This window comes from Phyllobates terribilis, unplaced genomic scaffold (genome assembly GCF_046119375.1).
Source record: "Phyllobates terribilis strain yellow unplaced genomic scaffold, ASM4611937v1 Scaffold_5__5_contigs__length_657084704, whole genome shotgun sequence".
NCBI classification, from domain to species: Eukaryota; Metazoa; Chordata; class Amphibia; order Anura; family Dendrobatidae; genus Phyllobates; species Phyllobates terribilis.
This window is the reverse complement of record NW_027362765.1, coordinates 69,560,832-69,572,360: the sequence shown is the minus strand read 5'-3', so window position 1 is coordinate 69,572,360 and position 11,529 is coordinate 69,560,832. Positions and strand designations below refer to the sequence as shown.

Here is an 11,529-nt window from a genome sequence, read left to right as displayed (position 1 = left end):
CTTACATTCTCTGACTGGTACAAGCCCTCTAACACAGGGCAAAGTACAGTTGATCCGATTGGTCATGTACACAAGTCATAGCTTTGGAGAAAAAGTAAGTTTTTTTTTTATATATATGTTTATTAATGTAACTAAACTGTGGATACAAGAAAGGGGAACAAGTCATTCATATTCTATATGACATTGAAGCCAATAGAAACATAGGCTGAATATGGGAGCACTGGGGGATCTAAAAAAGTATTTTTAGCAGTGTCCTCTGCAAACATAGTTGTCCATTCCTGGTTGTAGATCACTTAGCCTTAAACTGGTGCTTGAAAGTTTGTGAATAAACATTTTTTATATTTCTGCACAAATTTGATTTAAAACTACATCAGATTTTCACACTAAAAGTAGATAAAGAGAGACGTCTATTTGTATGTCTAGCAGGTCAGTTACGTAACATTATGAGGTCAGTCCTCCCCTAGGCCCATGGCTGATCATTTTCTAACTACCAGGGTGGCTGTTTACTTCATTTTTAATGTCTGCATAGTGTAAACTAAGTACCCTATGTAATTTTCACGTATTATTTTTATTTACTTACTGCACTGTATTTGATCATTTTGCTTTTATCCTAAGTTCTGGTTGCATTGCTGTCATTCAAAACCTTTACACAGCAAGCCATGATCGACATATACTGTACATGATCATAGTTGCTGCTCTATGGTGCAGAGCACATTCAAGCTTAATGCCAAGAGGAAGAGTGTCCACGTCATCCTACACATGTGAGCACAGACCAGGCACCGCTATCTGTAAGAAATAATGGCATCTTCCGGCAAGGATGAGAACACACCATCATTTCTCAAAATTTTGTGGGATTCACCAAATGGTAAATCAGTGACGGCACCAACAACAACTTGATCAAGTTGGAGTTGGGTTTGGCACAAGTGCATGACTGGGAGTGTACAACTGTTTCATTGTCACACAATCAGGGACAGATGCCTAACAGTGAGATAGAAATAGAGGAATAGGAGTATGAAAAACAGTAGTTGTGGATGATGCAAATGATGACACCGACCACTTACGACTCGGGGATGCAGCCTGGCTACAAAAAAATACAACTGAGAGGAAAACATGTAGGAAGATAGATTGAGCCTTGCTCATATAGTTGGGCAGATTGCTTTTCCCATATGAGTAGGTGGTGTTGCTTCATGTGTTTATGAAGAGCTGTAGTTCCTAGTCTTTTCTTGCCTGTATATCCACTGTTTCTATTCCTCTTGCGAAGACTTTACAATGCAAAACAACTCACCACTAGTAGAACCATGATCAAAGCTGTCAGGTGCAATTCAACCTCCTCCAGCAACATCAGTTGTGGCATTAACTGTTTTTTTTTCTCTTTTACACAACCCTGTTCATTGCAATTGCCATGTTTTCCATACTTATTTACAACACTATATTTTTACAAAAGTTCATCTTTTCATTCTAAATTATTCTCCCTTCTCAAAAATGAAATGAGAAGACATGCTGGGTAGGTACTTGTCCAAAAAGTCAGCAACTGCCAAATCCTGCTGTATTGGTATCACAAATAGGGGTAATAAACTGGTAAACAGGTGTACAAAAACATGCACAGTTAAATGTCTGGATTGTTTTTTATTAATTTGCTGGGTTTTTTTTAAACAGAATTCTCTTCCCTTCTCTAAAAAAGACAAATCATGCTAGGTAGGTACACATTTGAAATACACAAGAAATGATAAAGTTCAGTGACAAGCACACTTTCTTTGACTGACACCAAGTTTAGATTTTTTATCTTTGAAAAATTTTGTGTTGGCTTGCTGCTTTCTAGTGCATGAAGAATTTAGAAATAAATTGTGTAACTCAAATGAAAAAGAAAGATGCCAGCGTTTCTGCATGTTCTTGGCAGTCAAAAACGCTTGCAGATTTTACACGCGTTTTTGCAGCGTTTTTACATGCGGATTTGACTTGCGTTTTTCAAATGCATTGGGACCTCAAATCCGCATGCGGAAACGCACAAATAATGGACATGCTGCAGATTTTTCCGCAAGGAAAATCCGCTGTGGAAAATTCCACAGCATGGGCACAGAACATGCAGATTTACATTGGGGATCATGGGGCACGGATTACCAAGCGTTTTGCAAGCGTTTACGCTGCGGAAATTCCGCAGCAAAAATGCTTGAAAGACGCATAGTGGGCACACAGCCTAACACACACTTTGTGAAGTATTTTTAAAATGTTTTATGGATTTCTTTTCCTATCTCTACTGCTGAGCTCCAATGTCCCCTCACTATCCAGAACCACCCTAAATTGGGTACAGCATTCCCTGCCTCAGCTTTTATAAAGGCTCTGATAATTTCTCCTGATTTGTTACGCTACAACATGTAATGGGATAGTGCAAGGCATAATGGGGAAGCCCACATGGCCACGCCTAAGGTCACAGGAGCCTTTTGTGGTGGATGCAATCATCTGAAAACTGAAAAATTGTTCACTTTGAAAAATCGAAAAATGTTTCAGAGAAAGGTGAATTATCTAAAATTCTACATGAATTCGATTTGCATCGCATGAATTTGCTAATCTTTACTGTAACATACCTGGCGGCGTCCTTGCATAGTGGTCCATTTCCCACTGTGCAGGAGCGCGCACTTGATCTCCTGTCCGGAATGTCTCTCTGGCTTCCCTCCATGCTGTCTGTTTGTGTCTGTTTCTGCTGCTTAAGGGCGGCGCCCGATCACTTCCTGCTTTTTGTACCTGCTGTGGGTCACACCCCTTGTGCGTCCTCAGCCTATTGCTGTCTGACACTTGGTATATAGCTCAGCAGCTCCCTTCTATCCCTGCCTGAGCATAGTGTTTCCTTCAGTGTGTGCTTGCACTCTGAAGGTGCCAGGTCCCGTCTTTGTTTCCTTGTCTGCCTTTCCTGGAGGCTGTATTTCCAGGCCTGTCTGAACTGAGTCCTGTATGTCTCCTGCTTTTTGTATCAGTTCCCGTGTCTGAACTGAGTCCTGTATGTCTCCTGCTTTTTGTATCAGTTTCCGTGTCTGAACTGAGTCCTGTATTTCTCCTGCTTTGCGGTATTAGTTCCCGTGTCTGAACTAAGTCCTTTATGTCTCCTGCTTTTTGTATCAGTTCCCGTGTCTGAACTGAGTCCTGTATGTCTCCTGCTTTTTGTATCAGTTCCCGTGTCTGAACTGAGTCCTGTATGTCTCCTGCTTTGCGGTATCAGCTCCCGTGTCTGAACTGTGTCCTGTATGTCTCCTGCTTTGCGGTATTAGTTCCCGTGTCTGAACTAAGTCCTGTATGTCTCCTGCTTTGCGGTATTAGTTCCCGTGTCCGAACTGAGTCCTTTCTGTGTTCTCTTGTCTGTCCTGTCTGAACACGCTCCTTGCCTGTTCGTTCCGCCTTCTAGTGGCCGATTTCCTAGACCCGCTCCTGTTTCTGGTCTGTCCTGTCTGAACACGCTCCTTGCCTGTTCGTTCCGCCTCTCTGGGGGCCGTATTCCCAGACCCGCTCCTGTATCCCTCTGCAGTGTCGGTCTCCTCCGTACACTCAGTTCCAGTCTGAACTCTCTCCTGTCCTTTACCTGTTTTGCCTCTATGTCCGTTCCCTTCCTTTTTCTGCAGAGTCTGAACTCGTACCTAACTCCTGCTTGTTGTCTCTGCAAGTACTGTGTGAGTATCTGGCTCTGTCTTTCCCTTCCTGTCTGTTCCGTGTGAACAGAGCCCTGTCCTCCCTGCTCAGCCTTGTCTGCACTCTAGCTGTGCTTGCCTGTAACCCTCTGCCTGTATTGTTCCTGAGTCCCGGTGTGTACTGGGTCCTATCCCGCCTGTGTTCCTACCTGCTAGTGCCTCCCTGTCTGCACTCTAGCTGTGCTTGCCTTTACCCCCCTGCCTGCATACCCGCCTGCCTGCATACCAGTCGTGCCTGCCTATACCCTCCAGTCTGTGTGCCAGCCTACCAGCCTGTTCCTGTATTCCCCTGCGTGGGTCAACAGCCGTGTCCGGGGTCTGTCCTGGAGTAGCACCTGGTCCCTCTGCTCGGTTCCTCCTTGGTGCACTGGCGTCGTATGCCGTCGTGCGACCCTGGTCGGATCGGGTGAATACTTAGTCACGCCCCTCCAGGCATTCACTCTCCGGCACGGTCCAGTGGAATCACTACCAATCACACGCACACGCCGCTTAGCCCGGGCGTGTGCATAACAGCATGCTCAGGCCATGGTTCCCGTTGAGCCCCACGGCCTTCGCTCTTTGAGAAGTTTTTCCAGCGAATACATGCATTAAAATAAAATAAATAAATTTTTTCCCCCCTTTAGCTGAGTTCCAGGCGAATTACGCACCCGTCCAGATGGATCTATCAGCTCTCGTTCCTGCGGATCCGCCACGTTACTATGGGGATCCAAGACAGTGTCGTGCATTTGTGGAGCAATGCATGCTACACTTTAAGGCCTACCCTCTCTACTTTCCTTCCGATTGGGCTAAAGTGGCCTTTATGATGTCTTACCTGGCGGGTGATGCCTTGGAATGGATCAACCCCCTATATGAAACACAGGATCCGATCCTCCGGGACCTAATGGCCTTCCTGGTGGCCTTTCTAATGGTCTTCGATGATCCTAACCCGGAGGCTCCTGCTGAAGCTTCACCTCCCAATATCCCGGAGCAGCCCCGATGGGTAATGTGTGTGGGTAGCGCAATAGTCCTCCAGCCCAATGAGACTACTGCCCACCCAGAATCCTCACAGGGTGACTACGCTTTCCGGAATACTTCTCTCAACCTCAAGAGGCAGTCCAGACGTGCTAGACGTAGAGGCAAGCCGTCACGCCAGGGTCTGTCCTCCCTGAGACCTCCTGACCCCAACCTTGAAGTCCCTACTGAAGCTTCATCTGCCTGTATCCCGGAGAAACCCCAATGGGTAATGTGCGTGGGTAGTGCACCAGTTCTCCTGCCCGAAGAGACTTCTGCCCATCCAGACTCCACACAGGAGAACTTCCTGCACCCGGCATCAGATGCTTCTCTCTCTTTAACCGGTGTGCATGTCCAAGGATGCTCCAAAGCTGTGGTTACCTCTGAGTCTGTGCACCTCTACTACCTGGCGGAGGATCCCCTGTTGCCTCCTGAATCCTCCGGGATACCACTCGATGACAAATGGAGAGAGACTTCTCTACACCCGGTACTCAATACTTTGTCCGCTTCGTCCTGTGAGCCTGACAATGGGTACCCCAAAGTGGTAGTTACCTCCGAGTCTCTACACCCCTCCGACCAGGCGGAGGATCTCCAGTTGTCTCCTGAACCCTTCGGGGTGCTACTTGGTAACGAAAGGACAGAGACTCTCCTATACTCTGTACCTGATACCTCGCTCGCTTCGTCCAGTGAGTCCAACCTAGTGTACTCCGAAGCAGAAGTTACTCCCGAGTCTCTACACCCCTCCGACCAGGCGGAGGACCTCCAGTTGTGTTCAGAACCCTTCGGGGTGCCACCTGGTGGTGAATGGACAGAGACTTTCCTATACTCGGTACCCGATACCTCGCCTGCTTCCTCCAGTGAGTCCAACCTAGTGTACTCCGAAGCAGAGATTACTCCCGAGTCTCTACACCCCTCCGACCAGGCGGAGGACCTCCAGTTGTGTTCAGAACCCTTCGGGGTGCCACCTGGTGGTGAATGGACAGAGACTTTCCTATATTCGGTACCCGATACCTCGCCTGCTTCCTCCAGTGAGTCCGACCTAGTGTACTCTGAAGCAGTTGTTTTCTCTGAGCCTCTGCACTCTTCTGACCCGGTGGAGGACCTCCAGTTGTTTCCTGAATCCTCCGGGGTACCACCAGATAACAAAGAGACAGTGACTTTTCCTCATTATGTACCTGATAACCCGTCTATTTTTTCCTGTGAGCTTGACAAGATGTACCTCGAAGCAGAGATTACCCTCAAGTCTCTGTCCCCCTCCAACCCAGTGAACGACTGGTCCTCGAATTCCCTGCGGAAGATTCTGGCAGGTCTGAAGAAGAGGGGGCGTAAGGGGGGAGGTACTGTAACATACCTGGCGGCGTCCTTGCATAGTGGTCCATTTCCCACTGTGCAGGAGCGCGCACTTGATCTCCTGTCCGGAATGTCTCTCTGGCTTCCCTCCATGCTGTCTGTTTGTGTCTGTTTCTGCTGCTTAAGGGCGGCGCCCGATCACTTCCTGCTTTTTGTACCTGCTGTGGGTCACACCCCTTGTGCGTCCTCAGCCTATTGCTGTCTGACACTTGGTATATAGCTCAGCAGCTCCCTTCTATCCCTGCCTGAGCATAGTGTTTCCTTCAGTGTGTGCTTGCACTCTGAAGGTGCCAGGTCCCGTCTTTGTTTCCTTGTCTGCCTTTCCTGGAGGCTGTATTTCCAGGCCTGTCTGAACTGAGTCCTGTATGTCTCCTGCTTTTTGTATCAGTTCCCGTGTCTGAACTGAGTCCTGTATGTCTCCTGCTTTTTGTATCAGTTTCCGTGTCTGAACTGAGTCCTGTATTTCTCCTGCTTTGCGGTATTAGTTCCCGTGTCTGAACTAAGTCCTTTATGTCTCCTGCTTTTTGTATCAGTTCCCGTGTCTGAACTGAGTCCTGTATGTCTCCTGCTTTGCGGTATTAGTTCCCGTGTCTGAACTAAGTCCTGTATGTCTCCTGCTTTGCGGTATTAGTTCCCGTGTCCGAACTGAGTCCTTTCTGTGTTCTCTTGTCTGTCCTGTCTGAACACGCTCCTTGCCTGTTCGTTCCGCCTTCTAGTGGCCGATTTCCTAGACCCGCTCCTGTTTCTGGTCTGTCCTGTCTGAACACGCTCCTTGCCTGTTCGTTCCGCCTCTCTGGGGGCCGTATTCCCAGACCCGCTCCTGTATCCCTCTGCAGTGTCGGTCTCCTCCGTACACTCAGTTCCAGTCTGAACTCTCTCCTGTCCTTTACCTGTTTTGCCTCTATGTCCGTTCCCTTCCTTTTTCTGCAGAGTCTGAACTCGTACCTAACTCCTGCTTGTTGTCTCTGCAAGTACTGTGTGAGTATCTGGCTCTGTCTTTCCCTTCCTGTCTGTTCCGTGTGAACAGAGCCCTGTCCTCCCTGCTCAGCCTTGTCTGCACTCTAGCTGTGCTTGCCTGTAACCCTCTGCCTGTATTGTTCCTGAGTCCCGGTGTGTACTGGGTCCTATCCCGCCTGTGTTCCTACCTGCTAGTGCCTCCCTGTCTGCACTCTAGCTGTGCTTGCCTTTACCCCCCTGCCTGCATACCCGCCTGCCTGCATACCAGTCGTGCCTGCCTATACCCTCCAGTCTGTGTGCCAGCCTACCAGCCTGTTCCTGTATTCCCCTGCGTGGGTCAACAGCCGTGTCCGGGGTCTGTCCTGGAGTAGCACCTGGTCCCTCTGCTCGGTTCCTCCTTGGTGCACTGGCGTCGTATGCCGTCGTGCGACCCTGGTCGGATCGGGTGAATACTTAGTCACGCCCCTCCAGGCATTCACTCTCCGGCACGGTCCAGTGGAATCACTACCAATCACACGCACACGCCGCTTAGCCCGGGCGTGTGCATAACATTTACTTTATTCTGGTCCAGTTAACAGATCAATACATTGCATGCAAAAGGAGGCAGTTCCAGCACGTATCCACAAAGCAAATCTGGAGCTGCACACGGAGCCAAGCAAGTCCGCAATTTGCAAACATGACCATCTGCATGCAGCCTTATCACACTCCATGCCTACAACAGTGGGACATCTGAATGCATTCTATGAAGATTCAAACAGTAGCTTCAACCAGAGACAGGAGAACACATAAGAATGAAGAATGACCTTCCCCTGAGCTATTACGTCTATCTACGTTTGCCTCATTGCAGTGAATGGACACGTCAGAGGCCGTGTGTATAAATACATAAACCCCAGACAGAGTGCTCAGCGCACAGCACTTCAGAAGGTGAATGTAGCTTTAGGCCTCAATCACACATCAGGTTTTTTTGGTCATTCTTGCGCTCGATCCATTTTTAAATAACCGATAAATGGGCCAACCAATTATTATTATCTGTAGTATCTCCAGAAAAATACTGGATATGATCCGATCAAAAACTGGAGACTTCTTCTTCAAAAATATAACAAGCTTTATCGATACATAAACGACATTACACAAATAGAAATAAAGACTGTGAGGTGGTACAGTAACGGCATATAATGTGACATGGCCATAAATAGTTGATACAGAACAACGAAAACAGTGAGGCATAATTCTCATGCATATAATTTCATAATACTCTCTTGCATATTCGTATGGAACAATGGACCTAAATATAAATATGTAAGCAAACAATATGCATGCAGATTGGAGAAGACCCAGTGTAAATTATTGTATGCCTAGAATATAAACGTCAATGTAATAATTCTTAAATCAAATGAATCAATGATAAAGCGCATAGTGCAAAAATATATTACCAAATAGGATGTTAGGAAAAAAGTAGCGAGTTTATTCAACTGAATATAATCGCCTAACGATGCAAAAAAATGATCATGTCTATACACTGATCAGTTAGAAAAAAAGAGCATAATGTATAGGCAATGTTATATTTCCATCTAGAACAGCAATCTTGTTTGATGAAATACTGCCACCTAGCAGTATTATAGGGCAAACAAATGTATATACTTGTAGTTATTAGTGGTTCAAAGTCATGAACCTATAAAAAGTGACAAGTGCATAAGTAAACTAATATATCATATAACCTACAAATTCATCCCACATGTTGCACAGTACACTGCATGTACCCAATACACTAAACACATACAAGCATAATAATTACCCAGGTTCAAATATTTTGCATCTTTCTGGACTTCTTTTTGCAGTCCTATGCTTGACACTTTTATATTCACTTAGTAATTTTAGAGTTTGTGTATATTATTACCATATATTTCAGCATTTATGACAATTTTTAATATAAATATTAACACTGCGGTCTTTTTCACACGTCCTGATATTTCCGGTACCATAAAAAACAGCACCGGAGATGTCCGTGTGAACCTGTGTGGCACACGTGTGGCGCCTGTGTGCCGCATCAAAAGCATATGTACCGACGCCTGGGAATCAGCAGTACAGTTAGTGCTGTTCTCAAGCACCGGGTGCTGAACGCTGCCCTCATCATTGTTCCCTACTGGCGCTGCGATCAGCGTCCTCCGCTGAAATCAGTGCGACCGATCACGCTGAGGAGCCGGGTAGAATGACTCCTGCAGCGAGCGGGCCCCAGAGATGTTCGCTGCAGGAGTCATTCTCCCCGGCTCCTCTGCATGATCAGTCGCATGGATTACAGCGGCGGACACTTAGTACAGGTGAGTATACAGAGTTTTTTATTTTATTCTTATTTTTACAGGTGGACACAGCGGGCAAGGCCGCCATGAGGGCATTACTTCCCTTACTGGCGTATGGGGCCGGTGAGCAGAGGGAGCCCGGTCTTCTGCTCACCGGGTCCCAGCGGCAAGATCCTGCAGGTTCAGTCACTTTGAACATGAGTCCTCGAAACCTTGCCACACGGCAATAGCTAACAGCTGCCAGCCAATCACAGGCCGGCAGCTGACGTCAGCGCGCACATTGCTGGTGTATGACGTTGCTGTCATGAGCCTGCGACCGTGCGGCAAGGTAAGGAAACACTTTTTTTTGTAAAGCTGCACTATGGGGGCACGATGGAGACTTGGGGTGGGGGGGCAGGATTGAGAGTCATTAGGGCCAGAATGGAGAAATATGGGGGCAGGATGGAGACCATGGGGGCAGGATGGAGACCATGGGGGAAGGATGTTGGAAATTATAACTGTAGGGGCTATTTAAGGGATATTATTACTGCGGTCATGTATTTTATTTTTGAGACACTTTTTTCAGTGAGAGGGGGTACTGTTACAGTGCAGGGCGGCACTATCTCGCTTTTTTTCTTCATCTGGTGTAGTGTAAAAATTGAGTAATGTGCTCTGGAAGTGGTGCTATAGATAATTGTGTGCTATTGTATGCAGAGACGAGTCCTGGCTGGAAGAAGTGATGACAGTCTACGCTGGATGAAGAGGAAAAGCGAAGATGAAGGACTTCAACTTGAGACGTCACAGGTGAGTTAGTGTGCCATTGTACACTGACACTATACACTGTATACTATGTACAGAACTGTGTATAATGGCACTTATGGTCATATTAGTATTGTGTTATTATCAGTATAGTATCAGTGTAGTGTTCGGTCACTATGTGGTGGTAATATGTGGTCTGGTCATGGTGTGACGATATTTGTTCCTTGTATGTGGTATTATTCAGTACCTATGTGGTGGTAATATGTGGTCTGGTAAAGGTGTGCTAGTATTTGTCCCTTGTATGTGGTTTTATTCGGTCACTATGTGGTGGTAATATGTGGTCAGATAACGGTGTGCTGGTATTTGTCCCTTGTATGTGGTAATATTCGGTCACTATGTGGTAGTAATATGTGGTCTGGTCATGGTGTGCCAATATTTGTCCCTTGTATGTGGTATTATGTGGTGGTAATATGTGGTCTGGTCATGGTGTGATGGTATTTATCCTCTGTATGTGGTATTATTGGTCATTTTAAAAAAAATTATGTGAACCATTCCCTTAAATAAAAATATACCTAAAAGAGTATTGGGAAATTTTTAATAGGTTACAGTACAGTAGGGCCTGGCCAGAAGAGTCTACCTTGTCCTGGTGGAGGCTTAAAAAATCTTTTGGCCAAAACAAAAGCTGATGGCTATGTATGTGATATGGTGTTCGATGGGAACTGTTAATGTGTGATTGTTGAGTACGTGATGCAGAAAGTAGTTTTTCCACGAGTGGACGGTGGGACTGTGGAAGTTTCGAGGGTTGGAGGCGGAGCTGGGGGTGGAGCCTGGGTGGAGTATCAAGAGGGCCCAAAAATTTTGCCAGCATGGGGCCCCGAAATTCCTGGTGGCAGCCCTGAATGCGGGAGCAGACTACTACTACTCTCATCATTGTCCCTGCTGGTGCTGATCACAGCGCCGGCAGGGGACTATGATGAGGGCAGCATTCAGCACCCGGCACTTGGGAACAGTGGTAACTGTACACTGATTCCCAAGCACTGGTATGGTTCACATGGATGGCATCAGTGTGCGGTACATGTTTACACAGACCCATTGACTTGAATGGGTCCGTGTGATCGGTGGTGCCGACCAAAAATGGACATCTCTACGTGTGGATCACACGGACACACAGTCAGTGGAAACCCACTGACATGTGCGCAGACCCATTCATTTGAATGGGTCAATGTGTGTCAGTGTCTCCGGTACATGTGGAGACTGTCACAACACGTACCGGACACACTGAAGTGTGAAAGAGGTCTTACTGAGTTTTGAGAATCCATGGGGTTAGTGAATTGATGTTCTTGAGTAGAAACAACACTCCATATATCATCCTCTTATATCAAAGAGGGGACACTATTAACCCCTCTACAGCCTGGGGAGTAATAGTATGCACCAGGCTGTCACCCCCTGTTCAGCGCGGGCTCCGGCGGTGAGCCCACACTGAACTGGGCACATGTCAGCTGATTTATACAGCCGACATGTGC

The 11,529-nt window shown here is 46.9% G+C and overlaps 1 protein-coding gene across 6 annotated transcripts in view; it reads right to left on the bottom strand.

Moving 5' to 3' along the window:
- LOC141270715 (uncharacterized) overlaps window positions 1-11,529 on the bottom strand; it is a 669,979-nt gene that overhangs the window by 116,334 nt on the left and 542,116 nt on the right. The gene's annotated exons all lie outside the window — the stretch shown is intronic.